The sequence below is a fragment of the Chenopodium album genome, chromosome 5 (genome assembly GCF_948465745.1).
Source record: "Chenopodium album chromosome 5, dcCheAlbu1.1, whole genome shotgun sequence".
In the NCBI taxonomy this organism is placed as follows: domain Eukaryota; kingdom Viridiplantae; phylum Streptophyta; class Magnoliopsida; order Caryophyllales; family Amaranthaceae; genus Chenopodium; species Chenopodium album.
The window spans coordinates 44,016,255-44,040,882 of NC_137838.1; positions in this window are offsets into that span (position 1 = coordinate 44,016,255).

Sequence of the window (24,628 nt, forward strand, 5' to 3'; positions counted from 1 at the left end):
AAGCCGACTGAGAAAAGGAACCGGTCCATTAAGATTCCTAGCCTCACTAGGAATTGAAGTTGTCTTCTCATTGTCTATCTTCTTCTTCTCTGAACCTCCTTCTATCTCATCACCTTTTTCTTTCTCACCTCCCTTGTTTTCATTCACACTCTTCTCTCCTCCCTTCTTTTCCTCACTATCCCCTTCATTTGGTCCTTCATAGGAAGTTCCCGACCTCAATGTGATCGCCTTGCATGTATCGGGGTTTTGGATTGTGAGATGGGTTAGGTTGTGGTTGTCCGGGTAGAGTGGATGGTGAATTGAAAGGAGTTCTCTCGGCCAATTGAGCTAGTTGTGAATCAACCATCTTGTTGTGGGCTCTTATCTCTTGCATTTGTTGCCCAAAATATTTCATTTGCGCATGCATGGCTTGGAGGAGTTGAGTTTGAATTAGCTCCGCTTGAGGTGCTTGTTCTTGATGGTTTCTTTGAGGTGCTTGGGTTTGATTGTTGTATTGGTTGTTCCTTGGATAGCTTCCTCTTGGGTTTTGGGGTTGAGATAGAGGTGGATTTTGATATTGAGGATTGGAGTTATAGGAAGGTTGAGCTTGTTTGTTCCATTGTTGAGGTTAAGGTACAAACCCGGGTGGTGGTTGTCTCCAAGCTACTCCACCGCCGCTTCCTCTAATCCCTCTTGCCTTGTGTTGTATGCCGCTACATGTTCGGGGCTTAAACCTCCACAATAGGATGTATCATGGTTTGTTCCTCCACAATTTTGACAAGAGAAAGAGTTAACTTGAGAAGAGCTTGCTCTACCACTTGAGCTTGCATTCACACTCGAGTTCAATTTGGAAAGCCCTTTTGTAGTTGATCAATTTGATGTTGTAATTGATCAACTTTCTCCAATTCGTAAATACCACCTCTCTTTGGAGCATTTCTTCTTCGCCCCCCCCCCAAGAGTAATTCTTTGTTACCTCTTCTATTGTGGCTTCAACTTGATTTTGAGGGATTTTGATTAATTGGCCACCCGCCCCCGCATCCAAATTGGCTCTTCACATGGGCTCCAATCCGTCGTAGAAAAACCGCATGAGCAACCCTTGATTGTACTCATGGTAGGGACATGCTTGCACCAACTCTTTGAATCTCTCCCATGCTTTACCAAGACTTTCATCGGCCTCTTGCTCAATAATGCAATTTTCCTTCTCATTTCGGCGGTCTTCTCTTCGGAGATAAAGCGCTTCAAGAACGCCTTTACAACCTCCCTCCATGTTGTGATAGAGTTAGGCTTTACTTGCTTTAGCCATTTCTTTGCTCGACCGGTGAGAGATTGCCGGAAAAGGTGCATACGAATGTAGTCTTGACTCACTTCATTGGTTTGCATCATTGCGCATAATTCAAGGAATCGGTCCAAATGTTCAATAAGGTCCTCACTTGCACTTCCGGAAAATTGCTCCGATTGGACCATTCGAGTATATTGTGGATGGATTGAGAAGTTGGTTTCCGTGACGAGTAGCAAAATCCCTCCCGTGAGCTCATAATCCTCTGGATTTCCGAACTCACGAAACAAGACATCATTCTCTTGTCCCGCCAATGATTCGCGTGTTGAACTTGAAGAGTAAGTATCACTCTCAATATCAACTATATCACCAAAACCTCTTCCCTCGTCTTGATAAAGCCTACAGACTTGTCTCAAGGTTCCGTTGATTTCGTGGTCAATTTAATGTGAGGGTGCTCCTTGAGACCTCATAAACATTCACCAAAGCTAAGCAAACAATTAGCAATGACAAGGATGATAAAACAAAAGAAACAAAAAAAAAGAAAGCAAAATGACTCTAACAAAAGCAATAATATTCGCTAAACATGCCGCCTCCCCGGCAACGACGCCAAAATTTGATCGGGGTAGGATAGGTCGTTAAACTATTCCCCTAATCAAATTAACAATTTATAAAGCCTAAACCTACACTAAACTAGTTAGTGGCAAGTAAAGGGTCGATCCATTAGGGAAGCACGCTAATTCAACAACAAATATCACTAATGCAAGAGTGAAAAGGGGATTGTTTTGTTGGTTTTGTTGAGTAGAACACTAAAACTACAAGTAAGCAAGAAAATGATGATTAAAATCAATAAAAATGACGCTAGGGGTTCAGGGGTTTCAAACATGCATTAGAAAGAGGGGAACAATGATAGTTATCATGATGAACATGCCAAAGAACACAAGATGGTCCGACCGAACAATGGGAAGGTTCGGCAGGACCACAGGGTAGGTTCGGCCGAAACCTGGGTAAGTTCGGTCGAACCTCCCTGATCCTGGTCTGGTCGAACTTCTATGGTTCGACCACTCCTGCAAAATTGCCAAATTGCATCTTGTCCCTGCCTCGACGTTCGGCCGAACCACTGAGCAGGTTCGGCCACACCTTGGTTCGGCCACACCTCTTCTGAATCATACTTCCTCCAGCTTCCCTTGAGCTTAGCTTCCTCCTCTTGAAAATCCCGATGGTTCCTACAAAGCATAAGCATGAAAATCACAATAAAAACAAAGCGAGGAGACTAAGAAAAGGGGAGATAAAGGAGAAAGAAAATAGGAAGCAAAACTAAGTAAAAATGCTTAGAAAAAGGGCTAAACAAGTGCAAATGAGGGGAGAATCCTTAGAGAAAAAGGATAAAAGAGTGGCATAAATGCCACTCAGCAACTACTCCTAAACTAGAGAGAGAAAATCCTAATCTAACCCTAAGAGAGAGGAAAATATAGGCTAAACTAATCTAATCTATCTAAAATAAAAATGTTGATTGAAAGTTTCTAAGAAAATAACCCCAAAGGGGTATTTATAATTCAAGTTAAATAAAAATAAAATAAAATAAATAAAACTAATTAAAACTAAATACGAAAAACAAAACTAAAATAAAATAAAATAAAAGAAAAAGAAATGGAGAAATAAACCCAAAAACCCCCAAAATTCCCACCCAAACCCACGAAAACCAACAGACCACCCGATTCCCCTTTCTCGTACATGGCTGCTCTCCTTCTATCATCAACCATCATCCAAACAATGATCTTCACCGTAAATCAGCATCATCATCATCTAGCATCAAATTGTGGCCGTCCGATTTTCATTAAAATCACGTGAAAAGCTCGTGATTAACCCACATTTGCGCGCCCGCACAGAAGTCGCACATTGGTCGCGCATAACTTACTGTATTGGACTCCATTTGTGCGCTTTCTGACAGGGATGCGCGGTCGCGAGTAGCTCCAGTCGCATTAGGGCTAAATTAGGCTGTTTCGTATTAGGGGTTGCTTTGTATTAGAGGCTGCTGCTGTTTCGGTGATGAAGAACGGTGGCGCGGATGGTGGTTTTGGATGGTTGGTGGATGCGGTGAATTGGTGGTTTAATGGGTGAGTGGTTTGGGTGCTGGGCGAAGTGGCTGGCTGCAATTGTTGTTTTGGTGGCTGAGGGTGGTTGATTGTGACGGTGGCTGTGGCGCTGTGGGATCAGGGGAATTGACGAGTTGTTGTTGTTGCAGATTATTGTTGGTGAATTAGGGAAGCAGGGGATTGGTTGGTGATGGTGGTTCAGGTGCGGCTGGGTTGGTAATTGGTGGTGATGTGCGTGGTTGTGAGAGTGGTTGATGTGAGGGAATGCGGGGTGTTGGTGTTGGTTGATACGGGTTTTGGTGGACGGTGGTTTGGGTGGCTGAGATTGGTGGTTGATTGGAAGGTGCGGTTTATGGGAACAGGGGAATGGTGTTAAGAGTGGCTGAATGTGGTTGTTGCTGGCGGATTGGTGGCTAGAGGTGGTTGTGATTTTGGTGGCTGGTGAGAGTGGTGATGTCAGGTGAAGGGGGAAGCAGTGGTGGAGCTGGTGGTTGCTGTTGGTGTTGGTGTTGGTGGGCAGCAGTGGTGGCTGCTGTTTTATGTGGTGAAGGGGGCTGCAGTGGTGGAGCTTGGTTCGATTTTGTGCCTCGAACCTCGGACCTTGAACCCGATCGACCAAGGACCCGAAAGCACCTACAACCAAAAACAACACGAGAGGATTTTTAAAAGATAAAATACAATAAAATAAGATAAATAAAGTAAAATAAAATAAGATAAATAGAGTAAAATAAAATGCTAAAACTAAATAAATAATAAAATTAAATGAAATAACATAAAATAAAGAAAACTAACTAGAAACTAAAAGCAAAATAAATAAAAAGAGAGAAACTAGGAATTAATAAAACTAAGTTAATCTAAATTAAACTAAAAACAACAAAATACTCAAATAAAAAGATAAAAGACGAGAATAAGCAAAATAATAGAAAAAAAGGATAAAATGAGCTTAATTATTGAAATAAGCCGGAAAAGAGACTCAATAAACACCCTAAAAGTGACATAAAAGTCACTTACCAAACACATTCAAACAAATCTTTTTGAATCAATTGAAAGTCAAACACATTCAAACAAATCTTTTTAAATCAAATGAAAGTCAAACACTTTCAAACATAGCTTTTTGAATCAAATGAAAGTCAAATGAGTTCAAACAAAGCTTTTTGAATCAAAAGAAACTTAAACAAATTCAAACAAATATTTTCGGATCCAAAAACAGTCAAACACATTCAAACAAAGCTTTATGAATCAAAAGAAAGTCAAACACATTCAAACAATTCTTTTTGAATAGAAAAAAGTAAAAACACATTCAAACAAAGCTTTTTGAATCAAAAGGAAGTCAAAAACATTTAAACAAAGTTTTTTGAATCAAATGAAAGCCAAACACATTCAAACAAATCTTTTTAATCATATGTAAGCCAAACACATTCAAACATAGTTTTTTGAATCAAACGAAAGTCTAACACATTTAAACAAACCTTTTTGAATCAAATGAAAGTCAAACATATTTCAATAAATCTTTTTGAATCGAAATAAAGTCAAACACATTCAAACAAAGCCTTTTGAATCAAAAGAAAGTCAAACACGTTCAAACAAAGTTATTGAATCAAATGAAAGTCAAACACATTCAAACAAAGCTTTTTGAATCAAATGAAAGTCAAACACATTCATACAAATTTTTTTGGATCGAAATACAATAAAACATATTCAAACATAGCTTTTTGAATCAAATAAAAGTCAAACACATTCAAACAAAGCTTTTTAAATCAAATGAAAGTCAAACACATTAAAATAATTCTTTTTGAATCGAAAAAAAGTAAAACACATTTAAACAAAGTTTTTGAATCAAAAGAAAGTCAAACACAATCAAACAAAGCTTTTTGAATCAAATGAAAGTCAAACAAATTCAAACAAAGCTTTATGAATCAAAAGAAAGTCAAACACATTGTAACAATTCGTTTTGAATCAAAAAAAGTAAAACACATTCAAACAAAGTTTTTTTAATCAAAACAAATTCAAGCACATTCAAACAAAGCTTTTTTAATCAAATGAAAGTCAAACACATTCAAACAAATATTTTTAAATCATATGAAAGTCAAACACATTTAAACAAAGCTTTTTAGATAAAATGAAAGTCAAACACATTCAAACAAATCTTTTTAGATCCTAATAAAGTCAAACACATTCAAACATAGCTTTTTCAATCAAATGAAAGTCAAACACATTCAAACAAAAATTTTTAAATCAAATGATAGTCAAACACATTCAAACAAAGTCTTTTGAATCAAAAGAAAGTCAAACACGTTCAAACAAAGCTTTTTGAATCAAATGATAGTCAAACACATTCAAACAAAGTTTTCTAAATTAAATGAAAGTCAAACACATTCAAACAAATCTTTTTGGATCGAAATACAATCAAACACTTTTAAACATAGCTTTTTGAATCAAATGAAAGTCAAACACATTCAAACAAAGCTTTTTGAATCAAATAAAAGTCAAACACATTCAAATAAATCTTTTTGAATCAAAATAAAGTCAAACACATTCAAACAAAGCTTTTTGAACCAAATGAAAGTCAAACACATTCAAACAAACATTTTTAAATCATATGAAAGTCAAACACATTCAAACATAGCTTTTTGAATCAAACAAAAGTCAAACACATTCAAACAAAGCTTTTTGAACCAAATGAAAGTGAAACACATTCAAACAAATCTTTTTAGATCGAAATAAAGTCAAACACATTCAAACAAAGCTTTTTGTATAAAATGAAAGTCAAACACATTCAAACAAAGCTTTTTGAATCAAATGAAAATAATTCTTTTTAAATCGAAATAAAGTAAACCAAATTCAAACAAAGGTTTTTAAATCAAAAGAAAGTCAAACACATATAAACAAGCTTTTTAAATCAAATGAAAGTCAAACACATTCAAACTAATCTTTCAAAATCAAATGAAAGTCAAACTCATTCAAACATAGCTTTTTGAATCAAATGAAAGTCAAACACATTCAAACAAAGCTTTTTGTATCAATTGAAAGTCAAACACGTTCAAACAAAGCTTTTAAGTCAAACACATTCAAACAAAGTTTTTTAAATTAATTAAAAGTGAAACACATTCAAACAAATTTTTTTAACCATATGAAAGCCAAACACATTCAAACTTAGCCTTTTGAATTAAATGAAAGTCAAAAACATTCAAACCAATCTTTCAAAATCAAATGAAAGTCAAACACATTCAAACATAGCTTTTAGAATCAAATGAAAGTCAAACACATTCAAACAAAGCTTTTTGAATCAAATGAAAGTCAAACACATTCAAACAAAGTTTTTAAATCAAATGAAAGTCAAAGACATTCAAACAAATCTTTTTAAACCATATGAAACACATTCAAACAAAGCTTTTTGAATCAAATGAAAGTCAAACACATTCATATAAATCTTTTTCAATCGAATTAAAGTCAAACATATTCAAACAAAGCTTTTTGAATCAAATGAAAGTCAAACACATTCAAACAAAGCTTTTTGAATTAAATGAAAGTCAAACACATTCAAATAAATCTTTTTGAATCAAAATAAAGACAAACGCATTAAAACAATGTTTATTGAATCAAAAGAAAGTCAAACACATTAAAACAAAGCTTTTTGAATCAAATGAAATTTAAACACATTCAAACAAATCTTTTTAGATCGAAAAAAAGTCAAAAACATTCAAACAAAGCTTTATGAATTAAAAGAAAGTCAAACACATTGAAACAATTCTTTTTGAATCGAAAAAAAAAATCATATTCAAAAAAATCTTTTGAATCAAAAGAAAGTCAATCACATTCAAACAAAGTTTTTTGAATCAAATGAAAGTTAAACACATTCAAACAAATCTTTTTAAAGCATATGAAAGTCAAACACATTCAAACATAGCTTTTTACATAAAATGAAAGTCAAACACACTCAAATAAAGCTTTTGAATTAAATGAAAGTCAAACATATTCAAACAAATCTTTTTAGATCGAAATAAAGTCAAAGAAATTCAAACAAATCATTTTTTGATCGAAATACAATCTAACACAATCAAACATAGCTTTTGAATCAAATGAAAGTCAAATACATTCAAACAAAGCTTTTTAAATCAAATGAAAGTTAAACACATTCTAACAATTCTCTTTGAATCGAAGAAAGTAAAACACATTCAAACAAAGCTTTTTGAATTAAAAGAGAGTCAAACACATTCAAACAAATCTTTTAAAATCAAATAAAAGTCAAACACAAACAAACATAGATATTTGAATCAAATGAAAGTCAAACACATGCAAACAATGCTTTTTGAATCAATTGAAACTCAACCACATTCAAACAAATCTATTTGGATCGAAATACAGTAAAACACATTCAAACAAATCTTTTTGGATCGAAGTACAGTCAAACACATTCAAACATAGCTTTTTGAATCAAATGAAAGTCAAACACATTCAAACAAAGCTTTTTGAATCAAATGAAAATCAAACACATTCTAACAATGCTTTTTTAATTGAAAAAAGTAAAACACATTCAAACAAAGTTTTTTAATCAAACAAAGTAAAAAACATTCAAACAAAGCTTTTTGAATCAAATGAAAGTCTAGCACATTCAAACAAAGCTTTTTGAATCAATCGAAAGTCAAAGACATTCAAAAATAGTTTTTTGAATCAAATGAAAGTCAAACATAATTAAACAAAATTTTCTGAATCGAAATAAAGTCAAACACATTCAAACAAAGCTTATTGAATCAAATGAAAGTCAAACACATTCAAACAAATCTTTTTAAATCATTTGAAAGTCAAACACATTCAAACATTGCTTTTTGAATCAAATGAAAGTCAAACACATTCAAATAAATCTTTTTGAATCGAAATAAAGTCAAAGACATTCAAACACAGTTTTTTGAATCAAATGAAAGTCAAACACGTTCAAACAAAGCTTTTTGAATCAAATGAAAGTCAAACACATTCAAACAAAGCTTTTTGAATCAAATGAAAGTCAAACACATTCAAACAAATCTTTTTGAATTGAAATAAAGTCAAACACATTCAAACAAAGCTTTTTGAATCAAATGAAATTCAAACAAATTCAAACAAAGCTTTTAGAATCAAATGAAAGTTAAACACATTCAAACATAGCTTTTTAAATCAAATGAAAGTTAAACACATTCTAACAATTCTCTTTGAATCGAAGAAAGTAAAACACATTCAAACAAAGCTTTTTGAATTAAAAGAGAGTCAAACACATTCAAACAAATCTTTTAAAATCAAATAAAAGTCAAACACAAACAAACATAGATATTTGAATCAAATGAAAGTCAAACACATGCAAACAATGCTTTTTGAATCAATTGAAACTCAACCACATTCAAACAAATCTATTTGGATCGAAATACAGTAAAACACATTCAAACAAATCTTTTTGGATCGAAGTACAGTCAAACACATTCAAACATAGCTTTTTGAATCAAATGAAAGTCAAACACATTCAAACAAAGCTTTTTGAATCAAATGAAAATCAAACACATTCTAACAATGCTTTTTTAATTGAAAAAAGTAAAACACATTCAAACAAAGTTTTTTAATCAAACAAAGTAAAAAACATTCAAACAAAGCTTTTTGAATCAAATGAAAGTCTAGCACATTCAAACAAAGCTTTTTGAATCAATCGAAAGTCAAAGACATTCAAAAATAGTTTTTTGAATCAAATGAAAGTCAAACATAATTAAACAAAATTTTCTGAATCGAAATAAAGTCAAACACATTCAAACAAAGCTTATTGAATCAAATGAAAGTCAAACACATTCAAACAAATCTTTTTAAATCATTTGAAAGTCAAACACATTCAAACATTGCTTTTTGAATCAAATGAAAGTCAAACACATTCAAATAAATCTTTTTGAATCGAAATAAAGTCAAAGACATTCAAACACAGTTTTTTGAATCAAATGAAAGTCAAACACGTTCAAACAAAGCTTTTTGAATCAAATGAAAGTCAAACACATTCAAACAAAGCTTTTTGAATCAAATGAAAGTCAAACACATTCAAACAAATCTTTTTGAATTGAAATAAAGTCAAACACATTCAAACAAAGCTTTTTGAATCAAATGAAATTCAAACAAATTCAAACAAAGCTTTTAGAATCAAATGAAAGTTAAACACATTCAAACATAGCTTTTTGAATCAAATGAAAGTCAAACACATTTATAGAAAGCTTTTTGAATCAAAAGAAAGTCAAACACATTCAAACAAGCTTTTTAAATCAAATGAAAGTCAAACATATTCAAACAAATCTTTCAAAATCAAATAAAAGTCAAACACAAACAAACATAGCTTTTTGAATCAAATGAAAGTCAAACACATTCAAACAAAGCTTTTTGAATCAATTGAAAGTCAACCACATTCAAACAAATCTATTTGGATCGAAGTATAGTAAAACACATTCAAACAAATCTTTTTGGATCGAAATACAGTCAAACACATTCAAACATAGTTTTTTGAATCAAATGAAAGTCAAATACATTTAAACAAAGCTTGTTGAATCAAATGAAAGTCAAACACATTCTAACAATTCTTTTTGAATCGAAAAAAGTGAAACACATTCAAACAAAGTTTTTTGAATCAAATGAAAGTCAAACACTTTAAAATATATCTTTTTAAATCAAATTAAAGTCAAAAACTTTCAAACATATCTTTTTGAATCAAATGAAAGTCAAATACATTCAAACAAAGCTTTTTTAATCTAATGAAAGTCAAACACAAAGAAACAATTCTTTTTGAATCGAAATAAAGTAAAACAAATTCAAACAAAGCTTTTTGAATCAAATGAAAGTCAAACATAATCAAATTAAGTTTTTTGAATCAAATGAAAGTCAAACACGTTCAAACAAAGCTTTTAGAATCAAAAGAAAGTCAAACACATTCTAACAATTATTTTTGAATCGACAAAAGTAAAACACATTCAAAAAAAGTTTTTTTAATCAAAAGAAAGTCAAACTCATTTAGACAAAGCTTTATGAATCAAATGAAAGTCAAACACATTCAAACAAATATTATTAAATCATATAAAAGTCAAACACATTCAAACGTAGCTTTTTGAATCAAATGAAAGTCAAACACATTCAAACAAAGCTTTTTGAATTAAATGAAAGTCAAACACAATCAAACAAGCTTCTTGAATCAAATGAAAGTCAAACACATTCAAACAAATCTTTCAAAATCAAATAAAAGTCAAACACATTCAAACATAGCTTTTTGAATCAAATGAAAGTCAAACACATTCAAATAAATCTTTTTGAATCAAAATAAAGTCAAACACATTCAAATAAAGCTTATTGAATCAAAAGAAAGTCAAACACATTCAAACAAATCTTTTTAAATTGTATGAAAGTCAAACACATTCAAACATAGCTTTTTGAACCAAGTGAAAGTCAAACACATTCAAATAAATCTTTTTGAATCGAAATAAAGTCAAACACATTCAAGCAAAGCTTTTTGAATCAAATGAAAGTCTAACACGTTCAAACAAAGCTTTTTGAATCAAAAGAAAGTCAAACACATTCTAACAAATCTTTTTAGATCGAAATTATGTCAAATACATTCAAACAAAGCTTTTTGAATCAAAAGAAAGTCAAACACATTCAAACAAAGTTTTTTGAATCAAATGAAAGTAAAACACTTTCAAACAAATCTTTTAAAATCAAATTAAAGTCAAACACATCCAAACATAGCTTTTTGAATCAAATGAAAGTAAAACACATTAAACAAAGCTTTTTGATTCAAATGAAAGTCAAATACATTCAAACAAAGCTTTTTGAATCAAATGAAAGTCAAACACATTCAAACAAAGCTTTTTGAATTCAATGAAAGTCAAACACATTTAAATAAATCTTTTTTAATCGAAATAAAGTCAAAAACATTCAAACAAAGCTTTTTGAATCAAATGAAATTAGAACATATTCAAACAAATCTTTCAAAATCAAATAAAAGTCAAACACAAAGAAACATAGCTTTTTGAATCAAATGAAAGTCAAACACATTCAAACAAAGCTTTTTGAATCAATTGAAAGTCAACCACATTCAAACAAATCTATTTGGATCGAAGTATAGTCAAACACATTCAAACAAATCTTTTTGGATCGAAATACAGTCAAACACATTAAAACATAGTTTTTTGAATCAAATGAAAGTCAAATACATTTAAACAAAGCTTGTTGAATCAAATGAAAGTCAAACACATTCTAACAATTCTTTTTGAATCGAAAAAAGTGAAACACATTCAAACAAAGCTTTTAAAATCAAAAAAAAAGTCAAACACATTCAAACAAAGTTTTTTGAATCAAATGAAAGTCAAACACTTTAAAATAAATCTTTTTAAATCAAATTAAAGTCAAAAACTTTCAAACATATCTTTTTGAATCAAATGAAAGTCAAATACATTCAAACAAAGCTTTTTTAATCAAATGAAAGTCAAACACAAAGAAACAATTCTTTTTGAATCGAAATAAAGTAAAACAAATTCAAACAAAGCTTTTTGAATCAAATGAAAGTCAAACATAATCAAATTAAGTTTTTTGAATCAAATGAAAGTCAAACACGTTCAAACAAAGCTTTTAGAATCAAAAGAAAGTCAAACACATTCTAACAATTATTTTTGAATCGACAAAAGTAAAACACATTCAAAAAAAGTTTTTTTAATCAAAAGAAAGTCAAACTCATTTAGACAAAGCTTTATGAATCAAATGAAAGTCAAACACATTCAAACAAATATTATTAAATCATATAAAAGTCAAACACATTCAAACGTAGCTTTTTGAATCAAATGAAAGTCAAACACATTCAAACAAAGCTTTTTGAATTAAATGAAAGTCAAACACAATCAAACAAGCTTCTTGAATCAAATGAAAGTCAAACACATTCAAACAAATCTTTCAAAATCAAATAAAAGTCAAACACATTCAAACATAGCTTTTTGAATCAAGTGAAAGGCAAACACATTCAAATAAATCTTTTTGAATCGAAATAAAGTCAAACACATTCAAGCAAAGCTTTTTGAATCAAATGAAAGTCTAACACGTTCAAACAAAGCTTTTTGAATCAAAAGAAAGTCAAACACATTCTAACAAATCTTTTTAGATCGAAATTATGTCAAATACATTCAAACAAAGCTTTTTGAATCAAAAGAAAGTCAAACACATTCAAACAAAGTTTTTTGAATCAAATGAAAGTAAAACACTTTCAAACAAATCTTTTAAAATCAAATTAAAGTCAAACACATCCAAACATAGCTTTTTGAATCAAATGAAAGTAAAACACATTAAACAAAGCTTTTTGATTCAAATGAAAGTCAAATACATTCAAACAAAGCTTTTTGAATCAAATGAAAGTCAAACACATTCAAACAAAGCTTTTTGAATTCAATGAAAGTCAAACACATTTAAATAAATCTTTTTTAATCGAAATAAAGTCAAAAACATTCAAACAAAGCTTTTTGAATCAAATGAAATTAGAACAAATTCAAAAAAAGCTTTTAGAATCAAATGAAAGTTAAACACATTCAAACATAGCTTTTTAAACCAAATGAAAGTCAAACACATTTAAACAAAGCTTTCTGAATCAAATGAAAGTCAAACACATTCAAACAAACGTTTTGAATCAAATGAAAGTCAACCACATTCAAACAAATCTTTTTGAATCGATAAAAGTGAAACATATTCAAACAAAGCTTTTTGAATCAAAAGAAAGTCAAACACATTCAAACAAAGTTTTTTGAATCAAATGAAAGTAAAACACTTTCAAACAAATCTTTTAAAATCAAATTAAAGTCAAACACATCGAAACATAGCTTTTTGAATCAAATGAAAGTAAAACACATTAAACAAAGCTTTTTGATTCAAATGAAAGTCAAATACATTCAAACAAAGCTTTTTTAATCTAATGAAAGTCAAACACAAAGTAAGAATTATTTTTGAATCGAAATACAGTTAAACAAATTCAAACAAAGCTTTTTGAGTCAAATGAAAGTAAAAAATGTTCAAATTAAGTTTTTTTAATCAAATGAAAGTCAAACACGTTCAAACAAAGCTTTTAGAATCAAAAGAAAGTCAAACACATTCTAACAATTATTTTTGAATCGAAAAAAGTAAAACACATTCAAAAAAAAAATTTTGAATCAAAAGAAAGTCAAACACATTCAAACAAAGCTTTTTGAATAAAAAGAAAGTCAAACACATTCAAACAAAGTTTTTTGAATCAAAATAAAGTCAAACAGATTCAAACATTGCTTTTTGAATCAAATGAAAGTCAAACACATTCAAACAAAGCTTTTTGAATCAAATGAAAGTCAAACACATTCAAACAAAGCTTTTTGAATTCAATGAAAGTCAAACACATTTAAATAAATCTTTTTGAATCGAAATAAAGTCAAAAACATTCAAACAAAGCTTTTTGAATCAAATGAAATTAGAACAAATTCAAAAAAAGCTTTTAGAATCAAATGAAAGTTAAACACATTCAAACATAGCTTTTTAAACCAAATGAAAGTCAAACACATTTAAACAAAGCTTTCTGAATCAAATGAAAGTCAAACACATTCAAATAAATCTTTTTGAATCGAAATAAAGTCAAACACATTCAAGCAAAGCTTTTTGAATCAAATGAAAGTCTAACACGTTCAAACAAAGCTTTTTGAATCAAAAGAAAGTCAAACACATTCTAACAAATCTTTTTAGATCGAAATTATGTCAAATACATTCAAACAAAGCTTTTTGAATCAAAAGAAAGTCAAACACATTCAAACAAAGTTTTTTGAATCAAATGAAAGTAAAACACTTTCAAACAAATCTTTTAAAATCAAATTAAAGTCAAACACATCCAAACATAGCTTTTTGAATCAAATGAAAGTAAAACACATTAAACAAAGCTTTTTGATTCAAATGAAAGTCAAATACATTCAAACAAAGCTTTTTGAATCAAATGAAAGTCAAACACATTCAAACAAAGCTTTTTGAATTCAATGAAAGTCAAACACATTTAAATAAATCTTTTTTAATCGAAATAAAGTCAAAAACATTCAAACAAAGCTTTTTGAATCAAATGAAATTAGAACAAATTCAAAAAAAGCTTTTAGAATCAAATGAAAGTTAAACACATTCAAACATAGCTTTTTAAACCAAATGAAAGTCAAACACATTTAAACAAAGCTTTCTGAATCAAATGAAAGTCAAACACATTCAAACAAACGTTTTGAATCAAATGAAAGTCAACCACATTCAAACAAATCTTTTTGAATCGATAAAAGTGAAACATATTCAAACAAAGCTTTTTGAATCAAAAGAAAGTCAAACACATTCAAACAAAGTTTTTTGAATCAAATGAAAGTAAAACACTTTCAAACAAATCTTTTAAAATCAAATTAAAGTCAAACACATCGAAACATAGCTTTTTGAATCAAATGAAAGTAAAACACATTAAACAAAGCTTTTTGATTCAAATGAAAGTCAAATACATTCAAACAAAGCTTTTTTAATCTAATGAAAGTCAAACACAAAGTAAGAATTATTTTTGAATCGAAATACAGTTAAACAAATTCAAACAAAGCTTTTTGAGTCAAATGAAAGTAAAAAATGTTCAAATTAAGTTTTTTTAATCAAATGAAAGTCAAACACGTTCAAACAAAGCTTTTAGAATCAAAAGAAAGTCAAACACATTCTAACAATTATTTTTGAATCGAAAAAAGTAAAACACATTCAAAAAAAAAATTTTGAATCAAAAGAAAGTCAAACACATTCAAACAAAGCTTTTTGAATAAAAAGAAAGTCAAACACATTCAAACAAAGTTTTTTGAATCAAAATAAAGTCAAACAGATTCAAACATTGCTTTTTGAATCAAATGAAAGTCAAACACATTCAAACAAAGCTTTTTGAATCAAATGAAAGTCAAACACATTCAAACAAAGCTTTTTGAATTCAATGAAAGTCAAACACATTTAAATAAATCTTTTTGAATCGAAATAAAGTCAAAAACATTCAAACAAAGCTTTTTGAATCAAATGAAATTAGAACAAATTCAAAAAAAGCTTTTAGAATCAAATGAAAGTTAAACACATTCAAACATAGCTTTTTAAACCAAATGAAAGTCAAACACATTTAAACAAAGCTTTCTGAATCAAATGAAAGTCAAACACATTCAAACAAACGTTTTGAATCAAATGAAAATCAAACACATTCAAACAAATCTTTCAAAATCAAATAAAAGTCAAACACAAACAAACATAGCTTTATGAGTCAAATCAAAGTCAAACACATTCAAACAAAGCTTTTTGAATCAATTGAAAGTCAACCACATTCAAACAAATCTATTTGGATCGAAATACAGTTAAACACATTCAAACAAACCTTTTTGGATCGAAATACAGTCAAACACATTCAAACATAGTTTTTTGAATCAAATGAAAGTCAAATACCCTTACAAATCTTTTTGAATCGATAAAAGTGAAACACATTCAAACAAAGCTTTTTGAATCAAAAGAAAGTCAAACACATTCAAACAAAGTTTTTTGAATCAAATGAAAGTAAAACACTTTCAAACAAATCTTTTAAAATCAAATTAAAGTCAAACACATCCAAACATAGCTTTTTGAATCAAATGAAAGTAAAACACATTAAACAAAGCTTTTTGATTCAAATGAAAGTCAAATACATTCAAACAAAGCTTTTTTAATCTAATGAAAGTCAAACACAAAGTAAGAATTATTTTTGAATCGAAATACAGTTAAACAAATTCAAACAAAGCTTTTTGAGTCAAATGAAAGTAAAAAATGTTCAAATTAAGTTTTTTTAATCAAATGAAAGTCAAACACGTTCAAACAAAGCTTGTAGAATCAAAAGAAAGTCAAACACATTCTAACAATTATTTTTGAATCGAAAAAAGTAAAACACATTCAAAAAAAAAAATTTTGAATCAAAAGAAAGTCAAACACATTCAAACAAAGCTTTTTGAATAAAAAGAAAGTCAAACACATTCAAACAAAGTTTTTTGAATCAAAATAAAGTCAAACAGATTCAAACATTGCTTTTTGAATCAAATGAAAGTCAAACACATTCAAACAAAGCTTTTTGAATCAAATGAAAGTCAAACACATTCAAACAAAGCTTTTTGAATTCAATGAAAGTCAAACACATTTAAATAAATCTTTTTGAATCGAAATAAAGTCAAAAACATTCAAACAAAGCTTTTTGAATCAAATGAAATTAGAACAAATTCAAAGAAAGCTTTTAGAATCAAATGAAAGTTAAACACATTCAAACATAGCTTTTTAAACCAAATGAAAGTCAAACACATTTAAACAAAGCTTTCTGAATCAAATGAAAGTCAAACACATTCAAACAAACGTTTTGAATCAAATGAAAATCAAACACATTCAAACAAATCTTTCAAAATCAAATAAAAGTCAAACACAAACAAACATAGCTTTATGAGTCAAATCAAAGTAAAAAACATTCAAACAAAGCTTTTTGAATCAATTGAAAGTCAACCACATTCAAACAAATCTGTTTGGATCGAAATACATTCAAACAAACCTTTTTGGATCGAAATACAGTCAAACACATTCAAACATAGTTTTTTGAATCAAATGAAAGTCAAATACATTCTTACAAATCTTTTTGAATCGATAAAAGTGAAACACATTCAAACAAAGCTTTTTGAATCAAAAGAAAGTCAAAAACATTCAAACAAAGTTTTTTGAATTAAATGAAAGTCAAACACTTTCAAACAAATCTTTTTAAATCAAATTAAAGTCAAACACATTCAAACATAGCTTTTTGAATCAAATGAAAGTCAAACACATTAAACAAAGCTTTTTGATTCAAATGAAAGTCAAATACATTCAAACAAAGCTTTTTTAATCTAATGAAAGTCAAACACAAAGTAACAATTCTTTTTAAATTAAAATAAAGTAAAACAAATTCAAACAAAGCTTTTTGAATCAAATGAAAGTCAAACATATTCAAATTAAGCTTTTTGAATCAAATGAAAGTTAAACACGTTCAAACAAAGCTTTTAGAATCAAAAGAAAGTCAAACACATTCTAACAAATCTTTTTGAATAAAAAAAAGTAAAACACATTCAAAAAAAGTTTTTTTAATCAAAAGAAAGTCAAACTCATTTAAACAAAACTTTATGAATCAAATGAAAGTCAAACACATTCAAACAAATATTTTTAAATCATATAAAAGTCAAACACATTCAAACGTAGCTTTTTGAATCAAATGAAAGTCAAACACATTCAAACAAAGCTTTTTGAATCAAATGAAAGTCAAACACAATGAAATAATTTTTTTTGAATCGAAATAAATTCAAACACATTCAAATAAAGATTATTGAATCAAAATGAAAGTCAAACACATTCAAACAAATCTTTTTAAATCGTATGAAAGTCAAACACATTCAAACATAGCTTTATGAACCAAATGAAAATCAAACACATTCAAATAAATCTTTTTGAATCGACATAAAGTCAAACACATTCAAACATAGCTTTTTGAATCAAATGAAAGTCTAACACGTTCAAACAAAGCTTTTTGAATCAAATGAAAGTCAAACACATTCAAACAAAGTTTTTGAATCAAAAGAAAGTCAAATACATTCTAACAAATCTTTTTAGATCGAAATTATGTCAAATACATTCAAACAAAGCTTTTTGAATCAAAAGAAAGTCAAACACATTAAAACAAAGTTTTTTGAATCAAATGAAAATCAAACACTTTCAAACAAATCTTTTAAAATCAAATTAAAGTCAAACACATCCAAACATAGCTTTTTGAATCAAATGAAAAACAAACACATTAAACAAAGCTTTTTGATTCAAATGAAAGTCAAATACATTCAAACAAAGCTTTTTTAATCTAATGAAAGTCAAACACAAAGTAAGAATTATTTTTGAATCGAAATAAAGTTAAACAAATTCAAACAAAGCTTTTTGAGTCAAATGAAAGTAAAAAATGTTCAAATTAAGTTTTTTTAATCAAATGAAAGTCAAACACGTTCAAACAAAGCTTTTAGAATTAAAAGAAAGTCAAACACATTCTAACAATTATTTTTGAATCGAAAAAAGTAAAACACATTCAAAAAAAAAATTTTGAATCAAAAGAAAGTCAAACACATTCAAACAAAGCTTTTTGAATAAAAAGAAAGTCAAACACATTCAAACAAAGTTTTTTGAATCAAAATAAAGTCAAACAGATTCAAACATTGGTTTTTGAATCAAATGAAAGTCAAACACATTCAAACAAAGCTTTTTGAATCAAATGAAAGTCAAACACATTCAAACAAGGCTTTTTGAATTCAATGAAAGTCAAACACATTTGAATAAATCTTTTTGAATCGAAATAAAGTCAAAAACATTCAAACAAAGCTTTTTGAATCAAATGAAATTCGAACAAATTCAAAAAAAAGCTTTTAGAATCAAATGAAAGTTAAACACATTCAAACATAGCTTTTTAAAACAAATGAAAGTCAAACACATTTAAACAAAGCTTTCTGAATCAAATGAAAGTCAAACACATTCAAACAAACGTTTTGAATCAAATGAAAATCAAACACATTCAAACAAATCTTTCAAAATCAAATAAAAGTCAAACACAAACAAACGTAGCTTTTTGAGTCAAATCAAAGTCAAACACAAACAAACATAGCTTTTTGAGTCAAATCAAAGTCAAACACATTCAAACAAAGTTTTTTGAATCAATAGAAAGTCAACCACATTCAAACAAATCTATTTGAATCGAAATACAGTTAAACACATTCAAACAAACCTTTTTGGATCGAAATACAGTCAAACACATTCAAACATAGTTTTTTGAATCAAATGAAAGTCAAATACATTCTAACAAATCTTTTTGAATCGATAAAAGTGAAACACATTCAAACAAAGCTTTTTGAATCAAAAGAAAGTCAAACACATTCAAACAAAGTTTTTTGAATCAAATGAAAGTGAAACACTTTCAAACAAATCTTTTTAAATCAAATTAAAGTCAAACACATTCAAACATAGCTTTTTGAATCAAATGAAAGTCAAATACATTAAACAAAGATTTTTGATTCAAATGAAAGTCAAATACATTCAAACAAAGCTTTTTTAATCTAATGAAAGTCAAACACAAAGTGACAATTCTTTTTGAATCGAAATAAAGTAAAACAAATTCAAACAAAGCTTTTTGAATCAAATGAAAGTCAAACATATTCAAATTAAGTTTTTTGAATCAAATGAAAGTCAAACACGTTCAAACAACGCTTTTAGAATCAAAAGAGAGTCAAACACATTCTAACATTTATTTTTGAATCGAAAAAAGTAAAACACATTTAAAAAAAGTTTTTTTAATCAAAAGAAAGTCAAACTCATTTAAACAAATATTTTTAAATCATATAAAAGTCAAACACATTCAAACAAATATTTTTAAATCATATAAAAGTCAAACACATTCAAACGTACCTTTTTGAATCAAATGAAAGTCAAACACATTCAAACAAAGCTTTTTGAATCAAATGAATTCAAACACAATCAAATAAATTTTTTTGAATCGAAATAAAGTCAAACACATTCAAATAAAGCTTATTGAATAAAATGAAAGTCAACCACATTCAAAAAAATCTTTTTAAATCGTATGAAAGTCAAACACATTCAAACATAGATTTTTGAACCAAAAGAAAGTCAAACACATTCAAATAAATCTTTTTGAATCGAAATAAAGTCAAACACATTCAAACAAAGCTTTTTGAATCAAATGAAAGTCTAACACGTTCAAACAAAGCTTTTTAAATCAAATGAAAGTCAAACACTTTCAAACAAAGCTTATTGAATCAAAAGAAAGTCAAACACATTCTAACAAATATTTTTAGATCGAAATTCTGTCAAATACATTCAAACAAAGCTTTATGAATCAAAAGATAGTTAAACACATTCTAACAATTCTTTTTGAATCGAAAAAAAAGTAAAACACATGTAAACAAAGTATTTTGAATCAAAAGAAAGTAAAATACATTCAAACAAAGTTTTTTGAACAAAAAAAAGTCAAACACATTCAAACAAAGTTTTTTGAATCAAAATAAAGTCAAACAGATTCAAACATAGCTTTTTGAATAAAATGAAAGACAAACACATTCAAACAAAGCTTTTTGAATAAAATGAAAGTCAAAACACATTCAAACAAATCTTTTTAGATAGAAATACAGTCAAACACATTTTAACAAAGCTTTTTGAATCAAATGAAAGTCAAAACACATTAAAACAAATCTTTTTGAATCAAATGAAAGTCAAAACACATTTAAACAAAGCTTTTTAAATCAAATGAAAGTCAAACACATTAAAACAAATCTTTTTTAATAGAAATACAGTCAAACGTATTGAAACAAAGCTTTATGAATCAAAAGAAAGTCAAACACATTTTAACAATTCGTTTTTAAATTGAAAAAAGTAAAACATATTCAAATAAATTGTTTTAAATCATAAGAAAGTCAAACACATTCAAACAAAGCTTTTTGAATCAAATGAAAGTCAAACACATTCAAACAAATATTTTTAAATCATATGAAACTCAAACACATTGAAACATAACTTTTTTAATCAAATGAAAATCAAACACATTCAAACAAAGCTTTTTGAATCTAATGAAAGTCAAAGACATTCAAACAAATATTTTTAAATCATATGAAACTCAAACACATTGAAACATAACTTTTTTAATCAAATGAAAATCAAAGACATTCAAACAAAGCTTTTTGAATCTAATGAAAGTCAAACACATTTAAACAAAGCTTTTTAAATCAAATGAAAGTCAAACACATTCAAACAAATATTTCAAAATCAAATAAAAGCCAAACACAAACAAACATAGATTTTTTAATCAAATGAAAATCAAACACATTCAAACAAATATTTCAAAATCAAATAAAAGTCAAACACAAACAAACATAGCTTTTTTAATCAGATGAAAGTCAAACACATTAAAACAAAGCTTTTTGAATCAATTGAAAGTTAACCACATTCAAAGAAATCTATTTGGATAGAAATACAATCAAACAAGTTCAAACAAATCTTTTTCGATCGAAATACAGTCAAACACATTCAAACATAGCTTTTTGAATCAAATGAAAATCAAACACATTCTAACAATTCTTTTTTAATCGAAAAAAGTAAAAACACATTCAAACAAAGTTTTATTAGTCAAACACATTCAAACAAAGCTTATTGAATCAAATGAATGTCAAATACATTCAAACAAAGCTTTTTGAATCAAATGAAAATCAAACTCATTTAAACACAGCTTTATGAATCAAATGAAAGTCAAACACATTCAAACAAATATTTTTAAATCATATGAAAGTCAAACACATTCAAACATAGATTTTTGAATCAAATGAAAGTCAAACACATTCAAACAATACTTTTTGAATCAAATGAAAGTCAAACACAATCAAATAAATTTTTTTGAATCAAAATAAAGTCAAAAACATTCAAACAAAGCTTATTGAATCAAATGAAAGTCAAACACATTCAAACATAGCTTTTTGAATCAAATTAAAGTCAAACACATTCAAACAAAACTTTTTGTATCAAATGAAAGTCAAATACATTCAAACAAAACTTTTTTAATCTAATGAAAGTCAAACACATTCAAACAAAGCTTTTTGAATCAAATGAAAGTCTAACACGTTCAAACAAAGCTTTTTAAATCAAATGAAAGTCAAACACATTCATACAAAGCTTATTGAATCAAAAGAAAGTGAAACACATTCTAACAAATCTTTTTAGATCGAAATTCTGTCAAATACATTCAAACAAAGCTTTATGAATCAAAAGATAGTTAAACACATTCTAACAATTCTTTTTGAATCGAAAAAAATTTAAAACACATGTAAACAAAGTTTTTTGAATCAAAAGAAAGTAAAATACATTCAAACAAAGTTTTTTGAACAAAAAAAAGTCAAACACATTCAAACAAAGTTTTTTGAATCAAAATAAAGTCAAACAGATTCAAACATAGCTTTTTGAATAAAATGAAAGACAAACACATTCAAACAAAGCTTTTTGAATCAAATGAAAGTCAAAACACATTCAAACAAATCTTTTTAGATAGAAATACAGTCAAACACATTGAAACAAAGCTTTATAAATCAAAAGAAAGTCAAACACATTTTAACAAAGCTTTTTGAATCAAATGAAAGTCAAAACACATTAAAACAAATCTTTTTGAATCAAATGAAAGTCAAAACACATTTAAACAAAGCTTTTTAAATCAAATGAAAGTCAAACACATTAAAACAAATCTTTTTTAATAGAAATACAGTCAAACGCATTGAAACAAAGCTTTATGAATCAAAAGAAAGTCAAACACATTTTAACAATTCGTTTTTAAATCGAAAAAAGTACAACATATTCAAATAAATTGTTTTTAATCATAAGAAAGTCAAACACATTCAAACAAAGCTTTTTGAACAAAAAGAAAGTCAAACACATTCAAACAAAGTTTTTTGAATCAAAATAAAGTCAAACAGATTCAAACATAGCTTTTTTAAAAAAATGAAAGTCAAACACGTTCAAACAAAACTTTTTGAATCAAATGAAAGTCAAAACACACTCAAACAAATCTTTTTTAATAGAAATACAGTCAAACGCATAGAAACAAAGCTTTATGAATCAAAAGAAAGTCAAACACATTTTAACAATTCGTTTTTAAATCGAAAAAAGTAAAACATATTCAAATAAATTGTTTTTAATCATAAGAAAGTCAAACACATTCAAACAAAGCTTTTTTAATCAAATGAAAGTCAAACACATTCAAACAAATATTTTTAAATCATATGAAACTCAAACACATTGAAACATAACTTTTTTAATCAAATGAAAATCAAAGACATTCAAACAAAGCTTTTTGAATCTAATGAAAGTCAAACACATTTAAACAAAGCTTTTTAAATCAAATGAAAGTCAAACACATTCAAACAAATATTTCAAAATCAAATAAAAGCCAAACACAAACAAACATAGATTTTTTAATCAAATGAAAATCAAACACATTCAAACAAATATTTCAAAATCAAATAAAAGTCAAACACAAACAAACATAGCTTTTTTAATCAGATGAAAGTCAAACACATTCAAACAAAGCTTTTTGAATCAATTGAAAGTCAACCACATTCAAAGAAATCTATTTGGATCGAAATACAATCAAACAAGTTCAAACAAATCTTTTTCGATCGAAATACAGTCAAACACATTCAAACATAGCTTTTTGAATCAAATGAAAATCAAACACATTCTAACAATTCTTTTTTAATCGAAAAAAGTAAAAACACATTCAAACAAAGTTTTATTAGTCAAACACATTCAAACAAAGCTTATTGAATCAAATGAATGTCAAATACATTCAAACAAAGCTTTTTGAATCAAATGAAAATCAAACTCATTTAAACACAGCTTTATGAATCAAATGAAAGTCAATTACATTCAAACAAATATTTTTAAATCATATGAAAGTCAAACACATTCAAACATAGATTTTTGAATCAAATGAAAGTCAAACACATTCAAACAATACTTTTTGAATCAAATGAAAGTCAAACACAATCAAATAAATTTTTTTGAATCGAAATAAAGTCAAAAACATTCAAACAAAGCTTATTGAATCAAATGAAAGTCAAACACATTCAAACATAGCTTTTTGAATCAAATTAAAGTCAAACACATTCAAACAAAGCTTTTTGTATCAAATGAAAGTCAAATACATTCAAACAAAACTTTTTTAATCTAATGAAAGTCAAACACATTCAAACAAAGCTTTTTGAATCAAATGAAAGTCGAACACGTTCAAACGAAGCTTTTTAAATCAAATGAAAGTCAAACACATTCATACAAAGCTTATTGAATCAAAAGAAAGTGAAACACATTCTAACAAATCTTTTTAGATCGAAATTCTGTCAAATACATTAAAACAAAGCTTTATGAATCAAAAGATAGTTAAACACATTCTAACAATTCTTTTTGAATCGAAAAAAAAGTAAAACACATGTAAACAAAGTTTTTTGAATCAAAAGAAAGTAAAATACATTCAAACAAAGTTTTTTGAACAAAAAAAAGTCAAACACATTCAAACAAAGTTTTTTGAATCAAAATAATGTCAAACAGATTCAAACATAGCTTTTTGAATAAAATGAAAAAAAAACACATTCAAACAAAGCTTTTTGAATCAAATGAAAGTCAAAACACATTCAAACAA